This window comes from Sphaeramia orbicularis, unplaced genomic scaffold (genome assembly GCF_902148855.1).
Source record: "Sphaeramia orbicularis unplaced genomic scaffold, fSphaOr1.1, whole genome shotgun sequence".
NCBI classification, from domain to species: domain Eukaryota; kingdom Metazoa; phylum Chordata; class Actinopteri; order Kurtiformes; family Apogonidae; genus Sphaeramia; species Sphaeramia orbicularis.
The window spans coordinates 33365-55761 of record NW_021941690.1 but is presented as its reverse complement, the minus strand read 5'-3'; positions in this window follow the sequence as shown (position 1 = coordinate 55761).

Genomic DNA, 22397 nt, shown 5'->3' with positions numbered 1-22397 from the left:
TGGTACTGGTCTGGTACTGGTCTGGTACAGCTCTGGTACTGGTCTGGTACTGGGCTGGTACTGGGCTGGCACTGGTCTGGTACCGGTCTGGTACTGGGCTGTTACTGGTCTGGAGGACGGAGGTTCTGTCCAGTCATGTCCACTGGTGTCCAACATGCGGCCCGTGGACCAAAACCACCAGAGTGGGGTCCGGTCCACAGGATGAAACTGAAAATGTGAAGAAATGACACTGAACACATGAACAAACAGGAGTTTAGGTTCAACATTCAGAACAACATGATGGAGGAAAAACGACATGACAATATTTGCATTTACAAAATATTCTTTCACAAAAACCTGTGAATAATCTGAACAAATCTGAACAACATGAAACATCTGAATAGAAGTATGTGGACTTTGAACATTATTATGTTACTGCCGTTCATTTTTGTCCACTTTTGTTCATTTTATTAACTATCGTATTCTTTTACATCAATTTTTAATCATTTTGTTTATGATATTTGTTCATTTTAATCAATAAAGTATTATCACAATAACCTATAAATAATGACAACTACAAATGTTTTCCTTTACTTTTGTGTAATTTTTTTTTAAACATAATATAGTGTAACAATTTTTTTTTTCTTCAAAATTTGGGAAAAATCACATGATAATATTTACATTTACAAACTATCCTTTCACAAAACATTTGAATAATCTGAACAAATATGAACAACATGAAATGTGTGAAGAGAATGAAGTGCAATTTGAACAGTTTTCTGTCATTGTTATTAATTTTTTGTCCATTTTATCGTATTCTTTTACATTCATTTGTAATCATTTTGTTTGTTAGTTTGGTCTGTATTTCTTTATTTCTTATCAGTAAAAGATCATCATAATAACCTATAAATAATGACAACTACAAATTTTTCCCTTTGCTTTTGTGTAAATTATTTTTTTTTACTTAGTATAGTTTGACCAGTTTTTTCAACATACTATACACTATGACCACATTTTCAAAATTTGTGAAAAATTACATGAAAATGGTTACATTTACAAACTATTCTTTCACAAAAAATGTGGAAAACCTGAACAAATATGAACAAAATGAAATGTCTAAAGAGAAATAAGTGCAATTTTACCAAGATCATGTCATTGTCGTTTATTTTTGTTTATTGCGTTTACTATTGAATTCTTTTACATTAATTTTTAATCATTTTTTGTTAATTTGGTCAATATTTGTTCTTTTTTTATCAGTAAAATACTATCATTATAACCAATAAATAATGACAATTACACGTTTCTCTTTGTTTTAGTGTAAAAAAGCAAAATTACATGAAAATGTTTACGTTTAGAAACTTTGTTTTTACAAAAAATGTGAATAATCGGAACAAATCTGAACAACATGAACTGTCGTCATATAAATCAGTGTAATTATATTAATATTCTATTTATTATTAAATGTTGTGTGTATTTGTATCTGTACGTTAGAATAAACATGTATAATTAATAAACTGAAATTGAACATTGATTAAATTACACAGATTCTACTTCGGAAAATTCCAGGTTCATATTATACACATTTTTTAAAGGATAGTTCAAATGTAAAAAAAAAATTCATTTGTGTAATTTTACTTTTTTCACTGTAGAAGTTAGAAATAAAAAGTTTTATATTATTTATGAATATTATATATAACATTCATCCAAATAAAAGTATTAAATCCTACATTCGACTTCTTTGTTCTGTCGGAATTGTCCGATTTCCAGGAGGTCAAACCGGGTCACGACTCTGAGGAGACGTCTGATTGGACGAATTAATCACATGACAACAGTCAAACAGTAAAAGACGCAAAACAGCCGAAGTTTATTCATAAAAACCTGAGATCTTGAACCTTCAGACTGACACGAAAACAATCAAATAAGGAGAAAAATGACGTGAAAATATGACATTAAGAATAGTTGAGTTTAACCCTTTAAATTCAACAACATGACAATATTAGTAAATAATGAAAGATGTATTTAAAATATAATGAATGCTAATGAAATGTAATCTGATTATAACCTGAATATAATATGAACATAATCTGATTATAATATGAACATAATCTGATTATAATATGAATATAATATGAACATAATCTGATTATAATATGAACATAATCTGAATATAATATGAATATAATATGAACATAATCTGATTATAATATGAACATAATCTGATTATAATATGAATATAATATGAACATAATCTGATTATAATATGAACATAATCTGAATATAATATGAATATAATCTGAATATAATCTGATTATAATCTGAATAAAGGGTTTGTTTGGAACAAAAATGAGCAAAAATTTAAAAAAAAAAATAGTAAGTAAAATGAAACTTAAGATGTAAAAACTAATGAGTAAAAATATGAAAAATAATGTTGAAATGTGAAAACACTGACTGAACAAAGGGTTACAGGCTGTGACAGATACGACAAAGACGAAGAAAAAACACAAAGAATATGAAAAAAAGGAAAATACTGAGTCTGGTTTTGGGTCTAGAGCTGGGTCCAGGTCTCAGTCTGGATCTGGGTCCTGGTCTAGGTCTGGTTCTGGATTAGAGTCCAGGTCCAGTTCTGGTTTTGAATCTAGTTCTGGGTCCAGGTCTTGGTATGGACCTGGCTCTGGTTCTGGTACTGGTTCTGGTAGTGGACCCTCTGGGTTCTGGTCTGTGTCTCAGATCTGGTTCTGGTTCCTTTTTCCAGTGCAGACCTTTGTTTGACTGAGGACGGGGTCTGGACCACAGTCCAACACTGACCCCTGGTGGATCCACCTGAACGCTGCAAGGCCATGGTCCCCCATCCTCAGACCAGGTCCTCATCAACCAGGATGTGGTCTTCACTGGGTCCAGTCCAGGATCCGGTCAAGGGTCCAGGGTCCGGTCCAGGGTTCAGTCAAGAGGCAGGTTCCGGATCAGGTCTAGGGTCTGGTCCAGGGTCAGGTCCAGGTTCCGGTCCAGGGTCTGGTCCAGGGTCCGGTCCAGGGTCCGGTCCAGATGCCAGGCGGTCCAGCAGCTCCTGTCCCAGGTCGGGTCGTCCACTCTTGGCGAGACAGGAGGCCAGGTGGCTGAGGTTGCGGTGGGGGGGCGGGGCAGCGGGCAGGCCCCGCCTCCACAGGGCCAGGACCTGGAAGGCCCGGGACGCCGGACTGTCCCCGGCCCGGAGCTGGACCAACTGGACGGCACTGCGACGGAGACGGAGGGACAGAACCAGCAGAGAGACGTCCTCCTGGGACAGACGAGTGGACAACCAGAGGAGGACCGAGTCCAACAGGGACCGGACTGAGTGGACAGGAAGGGACTGGACTGAGTGGACAGGAAGGGACTGGACTGAGTGGACAGGAAGGGACCGGACTGAGTGGACAGGAAGAGACTGGACTGAGTGGACAGGAAGAGACTGGACTGAGTGGACAGGAAGGGACTGGACTGAGTGGACAGGAAGGGACCGGACTGAGTGGACAGGAAGAGACTGGACTGAGTGGACAGGAAGGGACTGGACTGAGTGGACAGGAAGGGACCGGACTGAGTGGACAGGAAGAGACTGGACTGAGTGGACAGGAAGGGACTGGACTGAGTGGACAGGAAGGGACCGGACTGAGTGGACAGGAAGAGACTGGACTGAGTGGACAGGAAGGGACTGGACTGAGTGGACAGGAAGGGACCGGACTGAGTGGACAGGAAGGGACTGGACAGGAAGGGACTGGACTGAGTGGACAGGAAGGGACCGGACAGGAAGGGACTGGACTGAGTGGACAGGAAGGGACCGGACAGGAAGGGACTGGACTGAGTGGACAGGAAGGGACTGGACTGAGTGGACAGGAAGGGACTGGACTGAGTGGACAGGAAGGGACTGGACAGGAAGGGACTGGACTGAGTGGACAGGAAGGGACTGGACTGAGTGGACAGGAAGGGACCGGACTGAGTGGACAGGAAGGGACCGGACAGGAAGGGACTGGACTGAGTGGACAGGAAGGGACCGGACAGGAAGGGACTGGACTGAGTGGACAGGAAGGGACTGGACTGAGTGGACAGGAAGGGACTGGACTGAGTGGACAGGAAGGGACCGGACAGGAAGGGACTGGACTGAGTGGACAGGAAGGGACTGGACTGAGTGGACAGGAAGGGACTGGACAGGAAGGGACTGGACTGAGTGGACAGGAAGGGACCGGACAGGAAGGGACTGGACTGAGTGGACAGGAAGGGACTGGACTGAGTGGACAGGAAGGGACCGGACAGGAAGGGACTGGACTGAGTGGACAGGAAGGGACTGGACTGAGTGGACAGGAAGGGACTGGACTGAGTGGACAGGAAGGGACCGGACAGGAAGGGACTGGACTGAGTGGACAGGAAGGGACTGGACTGAGTGGACAGGAGGACGGAGACGAGGATGGAGAGGGAGACAGACACGAAGACGAACATGTTAAAAATGTACAAAATAATCAGTAAATAAGTCAAAGTAATAAGTTTGAAACACCATTTAATAAACTAATATTTAATGATTTAATGTGAAACTAATCAGTTCTACATTCAATAAATGTATAAATATCGTAAATATCACAAGGTCTAAATCCACCGATAAAAACAAACTCTGTCGAATACTAATGAGGTCACATGTAGGAAAAGAATCAGACTTTCAATCATAGTTTTTTTTTATCAGTTTATCAGTAAATTTGTTTAAATTTGTTTCAAAGGTGCAAAAGTATCGTTTTTTGTTTTTTTTCTCATGATCTTTATTTTTTTCCTTTAGTGACGATAACTGTAACAGAATAATAAGTAAAAATAAGATGACTGACTTCTGTCGTGGCGTTTTTTCGTCCGGCTGATGATTGGTCGGTTTCTGAGTCCAACCTGAAGAAACAAACAAACAAACGACTTTTTTTCATTAATGACGTTTCTCGAACTTCGGTGAATGTGGGTTTAGTTTTTCCACCTTCGGTAACGTCAGGGTCATCCTACAGACCGGCTCCCCCAGAACCTCCTGGTCCGTCAGCTGGTCTCGGGTCCGGTCCACGTGAGCCCGGCTGACCTTGTAGAACATGGCCGTCCCCTTGTAGTGCTGGGAGCTGTGGTTCCCAAACGGGTCCACCTGGGTCAGACGGACCCGGATCTGGTTCCTCCGCTGACTGTGGAAGGTCAGGCGCTCAGGGACCAGGTTCTGGTTCTGGTTCTGGTTTGACCCTGGTGCAGATACGAGATGGAGTTTGGAGATGATCCCGAAGACTCTTTAACCAACAGAACCGACATTCAAGCAGGAACATAATAAACAAACCTGAGTAACAGTGTGGTTCAGCTGTTTACCTGGTCCGGCAGAACCGCTCTGGACTCAGCAGGACTTTCCAAATGGCCGCCTCAGAACCTGATGTTTGTTGTTTTATTCTGGTACGAAAATAGTTTCTAGAACTAAACTGAAAACCTGAACACTTTCATGGAAATAAAAAACATCTGCAGTATACAAACATAGATTTGAGTTTAGTTTGTTGTTCATTTCATTGTTTTTGTTCATTTTTTGTTAATTTTGTTGATGTTTGTGTTAATTTTCTTGATGTTTTTGTTCATTTTGTTGATGATTTTCCTCATTTTTTGTTCATTTTGTTGATGTTTGTGTTAATTTTCTTGATGTTTTTGTTCTTTTGTTGATGATTTTCTTCATTTTTTGTTAATTTTGTTGATGTTTTTGTTCATTTTGTTGATTTTCTTCATTTTTTGTTAATTTTGTTGATGTTTTTGTTAATTTTGTTGATGTTTTTATTAATTTTTTAAAATGTTTTTGTTCATTTTGTTGATGATTTTCTTCATTTTTGTTCATTTTGTTGGTTTTTTCTCATTTTGTTGTTTTTGTTCATTTTTTGTTCATTTTGTTGTTTTTGTTCATTTTGTTGATGATTTTCTTTATTTTTGTTCATTTTGTTGATGTTTTTTCTCATTTTGTTGTTTTTGTTCATTTTTTGTTAATTTTGTTGTTTTTGTTCATTTTGTTGCTGTTTTGTTCATTTTGTTGATGTTTTTGTTCATTTTGTTCATTTTTTGTTCATTTTGTTGCTGTTTTGTTCATTTTGTTGATGTTTTTGTTCATTTTGTTCATTTTTTGTTCATTTTGTTGATGTTTTGTTCATTTTGTTGATGTTTTTGTTCATTTTGTTCATTTTTTGTTCATTTTGTTGACTTACTGTATATGTGGACTGAACCCCGCCTCCTGTGTCCATATTTTCTGCGGTCTGTACCTCTGACTCCTCCCCCTTACCTGTTGAAGTGATGTTTCCGCTGAACCTCAGGATCAGCTGATCTCCTTCGCACATTGAAACCTCGTGGGAGGCGTCCACGGCGCCGGCGTACCCCTGGGCCCGGAGCCTGGACACCTCCCATTCCAGGTCTCTGCTGGGGAGGGCGGACACCAGGACGGCGCGGGGGTCGTCCTTCTGCCGCTGGAGGACGACGGTGACCGCGTGGCGGCGGGCGGCGTCCTCCAGGTCCTCGGCCAATGAGAGCAGATGACAGGGCTGGACGGGCGACTGGAGGCGGAGCACCAGGACTCTGAGAAGAAGGAAAAGGACCATCCAGTCATACTGTTTTACTACAAAGGTAACCAGAGGGCATGAAATGCATCATGGGAAAATAAAACACATGTAACATGATGTTGATTATTATGTCAGTATTTGCTGGTATTGTTAGGTTATGATTGTTTTGTCTATTTTTTTATATTGTTGATTATTTTCATTTTGCTTCATTTTGGTGTGTTTGTTTATTGTCTTCATTTTGTTCATTTTTTTGCTTGTTTTCATTTTGTTCATTATTTTGTTTTTGATTTTTTTGTTTGTTTTCATTTTGTTCATTATTTTGTTGTTTTTGTTTATTGCCTTAATTTTTGTTGTTTTTTGTTATTTTATTTATTTGAGTTTATTTTGTTCTTTATTTTGTTGTCTTCGTTTATTGTCTTCATTTTCTTGATTACTGTGTCCACTTTTTTCCAAGTTTGTTGATTAGTTCGTCCAGTTTCTGCGCATATTGTTTATTCAATTATTTTACTTCATTTTGTTTACGCTCATATTGTTCATTGTTCATTATATTCATTTTTGACTTTTTTTTGGTGTAATTATTATTATTATTTTTGCTTACTTTATCGATTACTTAAATAATTTTTTTTGCTTGTTTGTTCATTTTGTTGTTTTTGTTTGTCGCCTTCATTTTGTTCATTATTTTGTAATTTTTTTTGTTAATGTTGTTGATTATTGTCAATTTTTTTTCAAGTGATGATTATTTTGTTCATTTTTGTTCATTTTCTTATTTTTGTTTAATGTCTTCATTTATTTATTTTTTTTGATTATTTTGTCCATTTTTTCTACTTTGTTTATTAGTTTGTCCAGTTTTGTGCACATTGATTATTTCATTTTTTTCTTCATTTTGTTTAATTTGGTTTATGCTCATATTGTTGATTATGTTCATTTTGACTAATATTTTATTATTTTTGCTTACTTTATTGATTACTTTAGTCATTGTTTTTTTTTTTTTTGCTTGTTTGTTTATTTTGTTGCTTTTGTTTATCATCTTCATTTTGTTCAGTATTTAGTAATTTTTTTTGTTAATATTGTTGATTATTGTCAATTTTCATTCAAGTGGTGATTATTCTGTTCATTTTTGTTAATTTTCTTATTTTCGTTTATTGTCTTCATTTTCTTGATTATTTTGTCCATTTTTTTTCCAAGTTTGATGATTAGTTAGTGCAGTTTTTGTGCATATTGTTTATTCAATTATTTTAAATTAATTTTTGGTTCATTTTGTTCATGCTCATTTTGTTGATTATATTCATTTATGACTAACTTTTTTCATATTTTATTGACTTCTTTGGTCATTTTTTTGTCTCTTTTTTTTTTTGCGTGTTAGTTCATTTAGTAAAAGACACTGGATTTCATAAACACAACTAAAAAGAAAAAGTTGTTGCCAAACTTCACGCCAAAGGCTGCAACAGGCAAAATGATCAACAAAAAAAAAAAAAAAAAAGAACAAAAATGTCCAAACCCACCTGAGGACCTGAAGAGAACTGGAATCACACTGAAGGAGTGAAATAATGGAACCATTAAAGGAACAGTCCAGATGTTATAAAGTCTGATCAAAACACTTAAATACTCTGAATACATGTTATTCCATTAACTCCTGACACAGAAACATTAAATCCAGGAATTCCATATATCCCCCCCCCCCCCCCTTAAACCCTTAACCCTTATGTACAGAAAAGCTGCTGTTGACGTTCTGCTGGGATTATCAGCCTATGGAGGACCTCAGAACATCAGACCGGACCACGTTTGGACCTGCTCCATGAAAACTTGTGGTGTTTTTATGGTCAGAACCTGTTTTATCAGAGTTTTTACTTGAATAATGGGTTTGTTTGATGGCGTCCAGACCAGAGCTGGGGAGCCGTTCACGTTCAGAACCCTCATGTGGAAGTTTCCATCAGGTCTGAACGTCCACAGGTGAGTTTAACGGAGTCAGTGCGCTAATGAGACCAGGTGACTTCTGGGTAATTTGTAGAAACAGCCTGTGAATAATGTGTGTGTTATTGTTGGTGCAGTGGGAGTCCATGTCTCTGTGATTAAGAGTTAGATAGTATAGTATAGTATAGTATAGTATAGTATAGTATAGCATAGTATAGAATAGTATAGTATAGTATAGCATAGTATAGAATAGTATAGTAGTACAGTATAGTATAGAATATTGTGCAGGATACTATAGTGGTGCAGTGTAGTGTAGTGTAGCACAGTATAGTAGTGTAGTATAGTATAGAATATTGTGCAGTGTACTATAGTAGTGTAGTGTAGTATAGTATAGTATAGCAATATAGTACATAGTAGAAAAGTATAGTATAGCATAGCATAGCATAGTATAGTATAGTATAGTATAGTACAGTATAGTATAGAATATTGTGCAGGATACTATAGTAGTGTAGTGTAGTACAGTATAGTACTATAGTATAGTATAGAATATTGTGCAGTGTACTATAGTAGTGTAGTGTAGTATAGTATAGTATAGTAATATAGTAAAATAGTACATAGTAGAAAAGTATAGTATAGTATAGTACATAGTAGAAAAGTATAGTATAGTGTAGCATAGCATAGCATAGTATAGTAGTACAGTATAGTATAGAATATTGTGCAGGATACTATAGTAGTGTAGTGTAGTACAGTATAGTAGTATAGTATAGTATAGAATATTGTGCAGTGTACTATAGTAGTGTAGTGTAGTGTAGTATAGTATAGCAATATAGTACATAGTAGAAATGTATAGTATATTATAGTAATATAGTACATAGTAGAAAAGTATAGTATAGTAATATAGTATAGCACATAGTAGTATAGCATAGCAAAGTATAGAATAGTATAGTACAGTATAGTAGTATAGTACATAGTAGTATAGTATAGTATAGTATAGTATAGTATAGTACAGTACATAGTATAGTATAGTATAGTATAGTACAGTACATAGTGTAATATAGTATAGTACAGTACATAGTATAATATAGTACAAAGTATAGTACAGTACATAGTATAGAATAGTATTGTAAAGTATAGTATAGTATACTATAGTACAGTATAGTATAGTATAGTAGTGTTATAGTATAGTATAGTATGGTACAGTACATAGTATAGTACAGTACAGCACAGTACATAGTATAGTATAGTATAGTATAGTACAGTACATAGTATAGTATAGTACAGTACATAATATAGTATAGTATAGTACAGTACAGTACATAGTATAGTATAGTACAGTACATAATATAGTATAGTATAGTACAGTACAGTATCATATAGTACAGTATAGTATAGTATAGTACAGTACACAGTATAGTACAGTACAGTACATAGTATAGTATAGTATAGTACAGTACATAATATAGTATAGTATAGTACAGTACAGTACATGGTATAGTATAGTACAGTACAGCACATAGTATAGTATAGTATAATATAGTACAGTACAGTATAGTACAGTACAGTATAGTGCAGTACAGTACAGTATAGTATAGTACAGTACAGTATAGTATAGTATAGTACAGTATAGTATAATACAGTACATAGTATAGTATAGTATAGTATAGTACAGTACATAGTATAGTATAGTATAGTATAGTATAGTATAGTACAGTACATAATATAGTATAGTATAGTATAGTACAGTATCATACAGTATAGTACAGTATAGTATGGTATAGTATAGTATAGTACAGTATAGTATAGTACAGTACAGTACATAGTATAGTATAGTATAGTACATAATATAGTATAGTACAGTATAGTATCGTATAGTATAGTACAGTATAGTATAGTACAGTACAGTTTATTAGTACAGTATATAGTGTGTTTTTTGTGATATACTTGAGTCATTTTTGGTCAGGTTTTGGTTTGTTAGTTTTTAGTTTTTCTATTTGTATATTTTTTCTTCATAAATAGGACTGTGGTGGTTCAGGGTCAGGGTCAGGGGTCAGGGGTCAGGGTCAGGGTCAGGTTCAGGGTTAGTTCTCCTGATGTGGTCGTACTGATGTCAGTTCTAATCTCATGGTAAAACTGTCTGATGTTCTGGACATTGACCCGGTCCAGGTCCAGGTCCAGTGTCCTCTTCATGGTCTACGTGGTCGGTGGACTCCTGATGACCGTTTCCACTGGTGGTCGGTGTCTGGACGTGGCTGTGATGAAAGTCCAGAACCCAGAGAACCTGAAGACCCTGCTGAAGTCCGTTTGTGGTCTCTTCAGAACCAACGACTGTGTGACCAAGAAAACCCACAAACCCAAACGGAGACCAAAACCACCGAGTCTGGTCTGCAGTCCCAGGTGACCCCAGGGTTTAACCAGTTCAGACTGACCCTGGTTTAATGAGGTAATTCTGACCCTGGTCTCCATGTTCTAGTCTCATCAGTCTGATCCGGGGCTCACATGGTTCCATCAGGTCCATCTGGTCTGAGACTGGACCAGACCTGGACCCGTCGTGGACCAGCTGTGTCCCCATTCACAGGTAAAGAACTGCCTGCTGTTCCAGGTCCAGTTTCTGTTGATCTGCTCATGGACACTGTGGTTCTGTTCAGGGTTCTGTATGTGGTCTTCTGCTGGTTCTGTTCAGGGTTCTGTATGTGGTCTTCTGCTGGTTCTGTTCAGGGTTCTGTATGTGGTCTTCTGCTGGTTCTGTTCAGGGTTCTGTATGTGGTCTTCTGCTGGTTCTGTTCAGGGTTCTGTATGTGGTCTTCTGCTGGTTCTGTTCAGGGTTCTGTAGGTGGTCTTCTGCTGGTTCTGTTCAGGGTTCTGTATATGGTCTTCTGCTGGTTCTGTTCAGGGTTCTGTTCAGGGTTCTGTACGTGGTCTTCTGCTGGTTCTGTTCAGGGTTCTGTACGTGGTCTTCTGCTGGTTCTGTCGTCGGTTGGTTCTGACGTTCTGCGTGGGAGGAAACAGCGTCAGATTGAAGACGTTCAGACGATCAGATGGACGGAGGTGGAGGACGGAGTTCAGCAGAGACGCACAGAGACCAGGAACCCAGGTAGGAGACAGGACTGGACCGGACTGGACTGGAGGTCTGGGATGGACACAGTGGACCAGTGACCAGTGGACTAATGTCCAGTGGACGTCATCAGATCAGTTTGTTGATGATCTTGTTCATATTTTTGCTCATTTTCTTCATGATTTTCTTCATTTTGTTGATTTGTTTTGAATGATTTCAAACCTTTTTTGTTCCTGTTGATTTTTTGTTGATTTTTTAAATTGATTTTGCAGATTTTTTTGTTGGTGTTTTATTCATTTTGTTGATTTTTTTGTGTGATTTTGTTCATTTTTCATGTTCATGTTGGTATTTGTGGAGGTTTGTGATGGACTGGTTTTATGTTTCAGGTTGTTCTGCTGGTGGGTGGACGCTGTGGACGCTGTGGACGCTGTGGACGAATGTCCAGTGGACACATCCTCAGAGCAGACAGACGTCCTCAGACCGTGGTCCATCCTTGGTCCTCGTCTCTGGTTTTATTTGCTCTGTTTTTTCTTCTCTGTTGGATTTTTCTTCTTTAAGTTTTGGTTTTTGTTGTAGTTTCTTCATGTTTGAAAATTCATCTGTTCACTGGTTTAACAAACTGGTTTAACAAACTGGTTTAACAAACTGGTTTAACAAACCCATGGAACTAGTCCATTTAAGTGAACAACAGTCTGACAAATATTTAACACCACATGTAAAACTACACTTTATTCTTAAATAAAAGTCTGTATTTTATGATGAAGTCCGTTCATTTTCACTCATACAAAGTGTCATATGATGAAAACGGAGTCTGATGTGTTAGTTTATTTTTTTTTATTAATTAGTTTGTAGAATTTTTATATTGTTGATTTATTTGGTTCATTTAAAAAAACCTTCTTCACTATTTTGTTGATTTTTAGCTAATTTTATTCATATTTGGTTTATTTAGTTGATGTTCATTTCCTGGTAATTTTGTTGATTATTTTATTATGTCTTTTTTTTTTTTTTTTTGATGATTTTGTTCATTTTTTGTTATTTCTTTTTATTACTTTATCCAGATTTTAAATTTTTTTTGCTTATTGTCTTCATTTCTGGCTCATTTTATTTTTATTTTATATTAATTTTATTGATTATTTAATTAATTTTTGGGTCATTTACTTGTTTATTGTATTGAACTTATGGTCATTTTGTCGATAATTCTTTTCCCATCTCAAATCTGTTATTAAAGACAAACCGACCTGTGGACGTTCTCTGTCAGCTCCATGGACACCAGTCCTTTCTGCTGGTTCTTCACGTTGACGTCCTCCATCAAACTCCACTCTTTGTCTCTGTAGACCAGGACCATCAGCAGATCCATGGAAACCTCTGCAGATGCCTTTACATGACGATCCAAAGCCCTGAAACAGACAGAACAGCAGAAGAACGCCCTCTGGTGGATGAACAGGATCATGGTTTTCTGCTCCTCAGAACCAAACGTCTCAGCTCATCCTCATAATCTTTGTGTTTGATTTAAATTTAATGTTTAGGTTTTGAGCTGTGAATGGAATAATAGGATTTAAATACAATAAAAATGAATGAATGAATGAATGAATGAATGAATGAATGAAATCTTTATTTTGAACATGTCGACAATGAAATCAAAACAAAAATCAACCAACAAAATATAAGTACTGGTACATAAATGATTGATAAGCAAACAAACAACAAAATAAATAAATAAATAAATAAATAAATAAATAAATAAATAATACTAATAGTAAATTAATAATAATAATAATAATAATAATAATAATAATAATAATAATAATAATAATAATAATAAAACAAATTAAATTATACATGCTTGAAAAGGAGTAGGAAGAAGTAAAAACTTATGTTCTCCTACCCCATATTTCTAATCCTTATGATCATTACATAGCAATTATTATTTAGTCTTAATATAATAATAATAATAATAATAATAATAATAATAATAATAATAATAATAATAATAATAATAATAATAATAATATCACACATCCAAATACTTGGATAAAGGTGATTAAAATAAGAAGAAACAGTCAAAAGATGAAACATATTAAACGTCAGAAGGTCCAACCTCAGTCTGTTGTTGACGTGATGATCCCACGATAAAGAACCGCCCACCGACCGGGTCTTCAGCTCCTCCACAGGCCCCGCCCTCTTCTTGGTGGGGTTGGGGGGGCAGGGCAGGGTCAGGGTCATGGTCCTCCTCAGGGGTTGAGATGTCGGGTGGGTGAGGTAGAGCATGGGGCTGGTGGACACCACCGGGTGGTAGACCTCCGTCCTGGACCGGACCGAGGCCAGAAGGACGGCGTCCAACGGCTGGACCTGCACAGACCAGGAGACGAAGGGATGAGGACCAGGAAACGAAAGGATGAAGAGCAGGAGATGAAGGGATGAAGAGCAGGAAATGAATGGATGAAGACCAGGAGAAGAAAAGATTACAACCAGGAAACGAAAGGATGAAGACCAGGAGATGAAAGGATGAAGACCAGGAGATGAACGGATGAAGGTCAGGAAAGGATTCAACAGACTGGTTGTGGTCGGTTACCGAGGCCTGGATCATCACCGGTGCAGTGAAGGATTGTGGGAGGTATGTGAGGCCGACCCGTGGATCGGTGGTCAGTTTGAAGGAGGACCCTGTTCTGGGGACGGTGAAGGTCTCCTTCTTCAAACGGGAAACCACAGCGAACAGACCCAGGGCGTAGACCCGCACCTCAGCCAATGAGGACTGTGGAAGAAAACGCATCATCAGGAGGCGGAGTCTGGTTAAGGATGCCAAAGTGGTCCACATTCAGACCGACATGATCTAAAGTGGATCAGAACCAGGACGATAAGAACCGAAGAACACAGAAAGAACGACGAATACTAATGATTCTGTATCATTTACTGTAAAAAACATTCAATTATGAAAATATTTACATTTACAAACGATCCAAACAAAAAAAGATATGAGTAACCTGACACCATGTGGGCTACGCTGTAAACCAAAACAGTACAGTGTACGTGTGACATCATCACACATGCACAACGAAGGAGGAATCGATAAGAAGAATCGATAAGAAGAATCAATAAGCAGAATCAATAAACAGGCAAACGATTCCAATGAACTGAGCTACACGGAACCAGTTCCTTTTGAGAACTGGGTTCCCATCCCTGATCACATGTTCCTTCACATTTTTGTTTGTTTGTTTTTTTTCACTTGTTTCCGTCGGATCCTGACTCCTCTCCACTTCCTGGTCCTCACCCTCTGTCCGTCGCAGTTCCCCTCCGTCACCACCGGGTGGATGTAGTTCACCCTCCGCTCGGCGTCCACCACCTTCACCACCACCTCCCTGTAGTTGCCACGGTAACGTGCGGAGAAAGGGACCGCCACGGCGACGGGGAACGGGAAGACGGCGCCCGGTCGAAGCCCCACCCTGACGACCCCGCTGAGCAGCTCCTCGGCCCCGCCCACCATCAGGAAGCTGAGGGCGTCGACCGCCTCGCAGACCAGGGCGCGGTGGACGCCGGGCGGAGCTCTGACGAAGCAGACGTCCGAGACGAGAGGACGAGCGCCGCCGCCGTCCGCCTGAGCGGAGAGACTACAGGAAGTAGAACGTCAGAGTGTAGATCTGAACCAGCCAATCACAGACCACAGGAATCTGATAAGGGTATGACATCAGAGGACGCTGAGCAATGAGTCAAACTCCAAAAACATCAACCTGAGATGATTCAGTTCAATTCAGTTCAATATGATAGAATTCAGTTCAATTAATTCAGTTCAGTTGAGTTCAGTGCAGTTTAATTTAGTTCAGTTTTGTTCAATTCAGTTCAGTTCAATTCAGTTCAATTCAATTCAGTTCAGTTCAATTCAGTTCAGTTCAGTTCAGTTCAGTTCAATTTAATTCAGGTCAATTTGATACAATTCAATTCAGTTCAATTCAAATAATTCATTTCGACTGAGTTAAATTCAGTTCAGTTCAGTTAATTCAGTTCAGTTCAGCTCATTTCAATGCAGTTCAGTTAAAGTCAGTTCAATTCAATTCAATTTGATTCAATTCAAACAAGATTTCAAAAATTCATACAAAATTTGAACTTTGACCAAAGTATAATCACATCTGTTCTGGGTCTGTGGTAAAATATCAACACAACTAGGTCTGAATTCAACCAATAGTTTTACTGTAAAAGTGTAAACAAACAAACAAACAAACAAACAAACAAACAAACAAACAAACAAACAAACAAACAAACAAACAAACAGAACCAAAAATAATACCCCTTCCCTCCCCTGTGGTGGGCGGGGTCATAAACTAAATATGATGATGATGATGATGATGATTATTATTATTATTATTATTATTATTATTATTATTATTGATCAGGACGTGTTTGTGTTTTATTGATCATAAATGAACAGATTCTGGTTTGTTGGACCTGAACTCACCCCATACAGACCCATGTGGACCTGGTCTCTTCTGGACCCAGGTCCTGTTTGTCCTCCAGGTGACCCTCAGCCTCCTCTGGACCTGTGACCTCTGTTTGTTCTGGTCTCAGTTCAGACCCGGATCTAGAGGTCTCAGACTCTGGTCTCGGTTCAGACCCAGGTCTACAGGTCTCAGACTCTGGTCTCGGTTCAGACCCAGGTCTAAAGGTCTCAGACTCTGGTCTCAGTTCGGATCTGGGTCTACAGGTCTCAGGTGAGTCCAGGTGAGGTTCTGGGTGTCCATGTGGTCCTGAGGTTGGTCCTGGTTCCTGAGGACCAGGTGTTGACTGTTGGTGGATTTGCTGGTCCAACCTGGTGATGATGGTCTTGAGTCTGTTCAGGACTTCCTCGATGTGGTCTGAGATTTCCAGGATCAGGTTCATGAAGGTAGACCCAGATCCAGATCCACCTGAAACAGAACCCACATAAGAAACTGAAGGGTCAGACCATGAAGGTCTTGGTTTGGATCCAAAACCACCAAAGCCAGTGAAGTGTAGTAGTACTTCAGTAACAGTACTGTGGTAATACTGGTACTAGTACAGTACTAGTACTAGATTAGTACTGTACTAGTACTACTTTCAGTACCAGTACTACTAGTACTAGTACTGTGGTAGTACTGTACCAGTACTGGACTAGTACTAGTTCTGCTCTCATATAAAAGCTAAATATTCACAGTAGAATATAAAGTTCAGAGAAAACACTGACGACCTGACAAACAATAATTTATTAAATAAATGTAACATTTATTTAATAAAAGAAGTTAAATGTGATTTTAACAAATATTTAAGTGAATTTCACATTTAAATCATGTTTGAATCACAGTTGAAGAAGCTACAAAAGGTTAAAGGTTAACTTTAATCATTATCCTCATCAGGAAGTTTGGTCTGCATTTTACCCATAATGCACCACAGCACCTAGCATTAGCATTAGCATGTAGCACAATACTAAATGCTAATAAAATGGCATTATATTATCATTAATAATAAATTAAAAAAATAATAATAATAATAACAATAAAAAAGAAAAATTAAGACAAATAGCAAAACAAGAAACAGAATTAATTTAAAACAAATAATCAAAAAGATAAACATAAATTAAGGAAATAAGCCTAAAAATGTAAGAAAAATTCAGAAAATAAGCAATAAAATGAAGTAAAATGAAGTAAAATGAAGTAAAATGAAGTAATTAATCTGCTGAAGTGAATATTTCTGATCAGTGTCTAATTATTTATGTTTTGTTTGACTTATTTTTATTTTATTTTACTGTGAAAAAAATAAACAAACTGTATTTTCTCTATTTTCTAAACTGTTGGAGGTCCTCCAGTCCTTCTTCTTCTTCTGCACCTGCTGGAGGTGGATCCGGGTCCACGTGGTCCTCATGTGGATCCAGGTCCGCGTGGTCCTGTGGTGGATCCAGGTCCACGTGGTCCTGTGGTGGACCTGGGTGCATGTGGTTCTGTGGTAGATCCAGGTCCACGTGGTCCTGTGGTGGATCGGGTCCATGGGTCCTGCAGACACAGGTCCACACCTGGTCCCTCCAGGTCCTCAGTTGGTCCAGGTAGAAGATGGACACCTCCCTCAGAGACACCAGGACCTCCTGACCCGCCTCCTGGTCCCAGGAATCAGTCGGACCTGGACACAGACCTGGACCTGGACCTGGACCTGGACCTGGACCCAGACCCGGACCTGGACCCAAAGCTGGACCCGGACACAGACCTGGACCCAAACCAGGACTTGGACCCAGACCTGGACCTGGACCCAGACCAGGACCTGGACCTCCTCCTCTTTGTTCTTCTCTTGGTCTCTGTCCGTCTCTTCTTCTGTGTTTGCATCGTCCAACGGATTCAGAAAACATGTTCAAGACCGCAGAGTCCAGAACCAGACCCACGTCCAGACCAGTGTCAGACCAGTCCAGTATCCAGTCCAGTATCCAGTCCAGACTAGTACCAGACCAGTCCAGTATCCAGTCCCGTCTGTGTTCTGGTCCTCTGTGGGACTGTCTGGTCCGGTCTGGTCCGGTCTGGTCCAGGTCCTGGTTTACAGGAGTCCCCGTTGTATTTTTACGGCTGTCGGCTGTAAAACACGTTGCCGTGGCGACGCCTGGACGCCAGACCAGACAGAAGACAAAGGATCCACAGGAAGACCAGACATCCCATAATGTCCACTGAGCAGTTAACCAGTTCAACCAGTTTAACAGGTTTAATCAGACAGAGACCTGGTCCAGGTCCAGGTCCCTGTCCAGGTCTAGGTCCAGGTCCAGGTCCCTGTCCAGGTCCAGGTCCAGATCCAGGTCCAAGTCCAGGTCCAGGTCCAGGTCCAGGTCCAGGTCCCTGTCCAGGTCCAGATCCAGGTCCAGGTCCAGGTCCCTGTCCAGGTCCAGGTCCCGGTCCAGGTCCCTGTCCAGGTCCAGATCCAGGTCCAGGTCTAGGTCCAGGTCCAGGTCCAGGTCCCTGTCCAGGTCCAGATCCAGGTCCAAGTCCAGGTCCAGGTCCAGGTCCAGGTCCAGGTCCCTGTCCAGGTCCAGATCCAGGTCCAGGTCCAGGTCCCTGTCCAGGTCCAGATCCAGGTCCAGGTCTAGGTCCAGGTCCAGGTCCAGGTCCCTGTCCAGGTCCAGGTCCCGGTCCAGGTCCCTGTCCAGGTCCAGATCCAGGTCCAGGTCTAGGTCCAGGTCCAGGTCCAGGTCCCTGTCCAGGTCCAGATCCAGGTCCAGGTCTAGGTCCAGGTCCAGGTCCCTGTCCAGGTCCAGGTCCCGGTCCAGGTCCAGGTCCAGGTCCCTGTCCAGGTCCAGGTCCAGGTCCAGGTCCAGGTCCAGGTCCCTGTCCAGGTCCAGGTCCAGGTCCAGGTCCAGGTCCAGGTCCAGGTCCCTGTCCAGGTCCAGGTCCAGGTCCCGGTCCAGGTCCAGGTCCAGGTCCAGGTCAGGAACAGAAAACAGGTTTTGAACCACAGTTCAGTTTGTTTACGTCCATGAGAGGAAGAAAAACTGAACAAAACAGACAAAAACAAAAACAGAAAAAAACAGAAAATAAAAAAAACAAAAACCTGAAAAAACAACAATGAGAAAACATTTGATTATTTGTTACTGTTATTTTTTGTTGATTGTTTTGTTCATTTGTGTCGATTATTTCCATTTATTTTTAATGATTATTTTTTTATTTAATGTTTCATTTTTGTTTACATTTGTGATTGTTTCGATGTTTTTATTGATTTTCTGTCCTTATTTTGTTACTTTTTGTTTATTTTTTGCTTATTTTCTTCATTTTATTCATTTTGTTCATTTGTTCACTTCTCAATTATTTGGTATTTTTAATCACTTGGTCATTTTTAGGTTTTTCTTTAATTTCTGCTTATTTTGTTCATTTTCTTACTTCATTTGTTCAGTTTGTTTAGCTGTATTTTGTTTGTTTGTTTATCTTATTATTATTTTGTGGTGTTTCTTCAGAGTTGGAACTTAAAACTAACATAACCTTTTTAGAATATTATTAATTAGTGGTCGATTAACGGAAACGATTCAAAGAGTAAAAGAAATGAAAAATATAAAATGAGACGATCAGTAACTGAAATGACTGGATCCATTTTTACTGATTAATCAACTGTTTGTTGTTTATTTTCTTAAACTTGTGACAAATATTAGATATTTTAGATCATTTTTATCTTTATCACATTTTTATTCTTTTGATTTTTTTTTTTTTTTAAATCACATGGATTTTTATTCATCCAAACCTCCAACATGTTTAAACATTTTTTATTGATAATTATAGTTTTGTTTTTTTTAAGTGTGAACTTCCTACAGGCAGAGGGAGCAGATCAATAATCAATAACTGATCATAAATCTGAATACTTCCTGCTCTGTCTGATCCATTCTCTGCTCTCTGTCGCCATCGTGTGGATCAAACTGGAAACTGTTCACACTCTGGATTTAATTTAAAAAAAAGAAAAGGATAAAAACAACATAAAAGAGAAATAAAAATATTTACAACGACAAATATGATATAAAGGATTTCAATTAGTTTAATACATTTCATTAAATAATTAATAAAAGAGAATTAAATTAAAAACATGGATGTTTAATCAGGTTTAAGGTTAGTTTGAGGGTTTTTATTTTTATGTAATTTTATGGCTTTTATTTTATTTTGTATTCTTGATGCTTTTTTTAAATGTTATTTTTCAACATTTTACTTTACTTTAAATATTTCTTTTTTTTTTAACGTTATGTCATAAATTACCCTATGTTATGTATTAAGTATATATATTTTATATGTTTTTATTTGTTTTTAACATAATTTCCAGTCGTATTGAATTTCAATGTATGTTTATTCCTGTTTTTGTTTTTTCATTTGAATAATAATAATAATAATAATAATAATAATAATAATAATAATAATAATAATAATAATAATAATAATAATAATAATAATAATACTTTAGCTGAATATAAACAGTTGACTTCATTAGTGACACCTTTCTCCTTCTCCTCGTTTCTTTTCTGTCTCTTATCTGTTGGTGTTTGTCGTCTCCTGAAGGCCTCCTTTCTTCTGCTTTAATGAAACGTTGCAGTCGACTGGTACATTCCAGACTGAACCACGTCACCCCAGGACCTGGACCAGGACCAGGACCAGGACCAGGAGCAGGTCTGGACTTGAACACACCAGGAACAAACCTGAGCAGGTCCTGCACTTCAGAGAGCGAGACCTGAGCAAAGAAAACACACAGTACTACCAAAACACAGTACTAGTACTATGAAAACACAGTACTAGTACTATGAAAACACAGTACTAATACTATGAAAACACGGTACTAATACTACAGAAACACAGTACTAATACTACAGGAACACAGTACTAATACTACAGAAACACAGTACTAATACTACAGGAACACAGTACTAATACTACAGGGACACAGTACTAATACTACAGAAACACAGTACTAATACTACAGAAACACAGTACTAATACTACAGGAACACAGTACTAATACTACAGGAACACTGTACTAATACTTCAGAAACACAGTACTAATACTACAGGAACACAGTACTAATACTACAGGAACACAGTACTAATACTACAGGGACACAGTACTAATACTACAGAAACACAGTACTAATACTACAGGAACACAGTACTAATACTACAGGAACACTGTACTAATACTTCAGAAACACAGTACTAATACTACAGGAACACAGTACTAATACTACAGGAACACAGTACTAATACTACAGGGACACAGTACTAATACTACAGAAACACAGTACTAATACTACAGAAACACAGTACTAATACTACAGGGACACAGTACTAATACTACAGGGACACAGTACTAATACTACAGAAACACAGTACTAATACTACAGAAACACAGTACTAATACTACAGGGACACAGTACTAATACTACAGAAACACAGTACTAATACTACAGAAACACAGTACTAATACTACAGGGACACAGTACTAATACTACAGAAACACAGTACTAATACTACAGAAACACAGTACTAATACTACAGGGACACAGTACTAATACTACAGAAACACAGTACTAATACTACAGAAACACAGTACTAATACTACAGGAACACAGTACTAATACTACAGGGACACAGTACTAATACTACAGAAACACAGTACTAATACTACAGGAACACAGTACTAATACTACAGGAACACTGTACTAATACTTCAGAAACACAGTACTAATACTACAGGAACACAGTACTAATACTACAGGAACACAGTACTAATACTACAGGGACACAGTACTAATACTACAGAAACACAGTACTAATACTACAGAAACACAGTACTAATACTACAGGGACACAGTACTAATACTACAGGGACACAGTACTAATACTACAGAAACACAGTACTAATACTACAGGAACACAGTACTAATACTACAGGAACACAGTACTAATACTACAGGAACACAGTACTAATACTACAGGGACACAGTACTAATACTACAGAAACACAGTACTAATACTACAGGAACACAGTACTAATACTACAGGAACACAGTACTAATACTACAGAAACACAGTACTAATACTACAAACCTAATGATTATGTATTTTTATATTTGTACTTTTGTTTTACATAGAAATATTCATTATTATTATTATTATTATTATTATTATTATTATTATTATTATTATTAATAATAATAATAATAATAATAATAATAACATATTAGTCACAGTTTAATGATCTAATGTTGTTCATGTTACAGTTTTATTCTGTATCATATGTGTTACATATTTTCCTTTTACTATTTTTTACTATTTTATTGATCTGCTGTTGTTCATATAAATCTGACTGACTCCTCCTCCTCCTCCTCCTCCTCCTCCAGCAGTGGGCGTAGTCCACCTCCTGAAGTGGGCGTGGCTCTGCCCTCAGACGCGGAA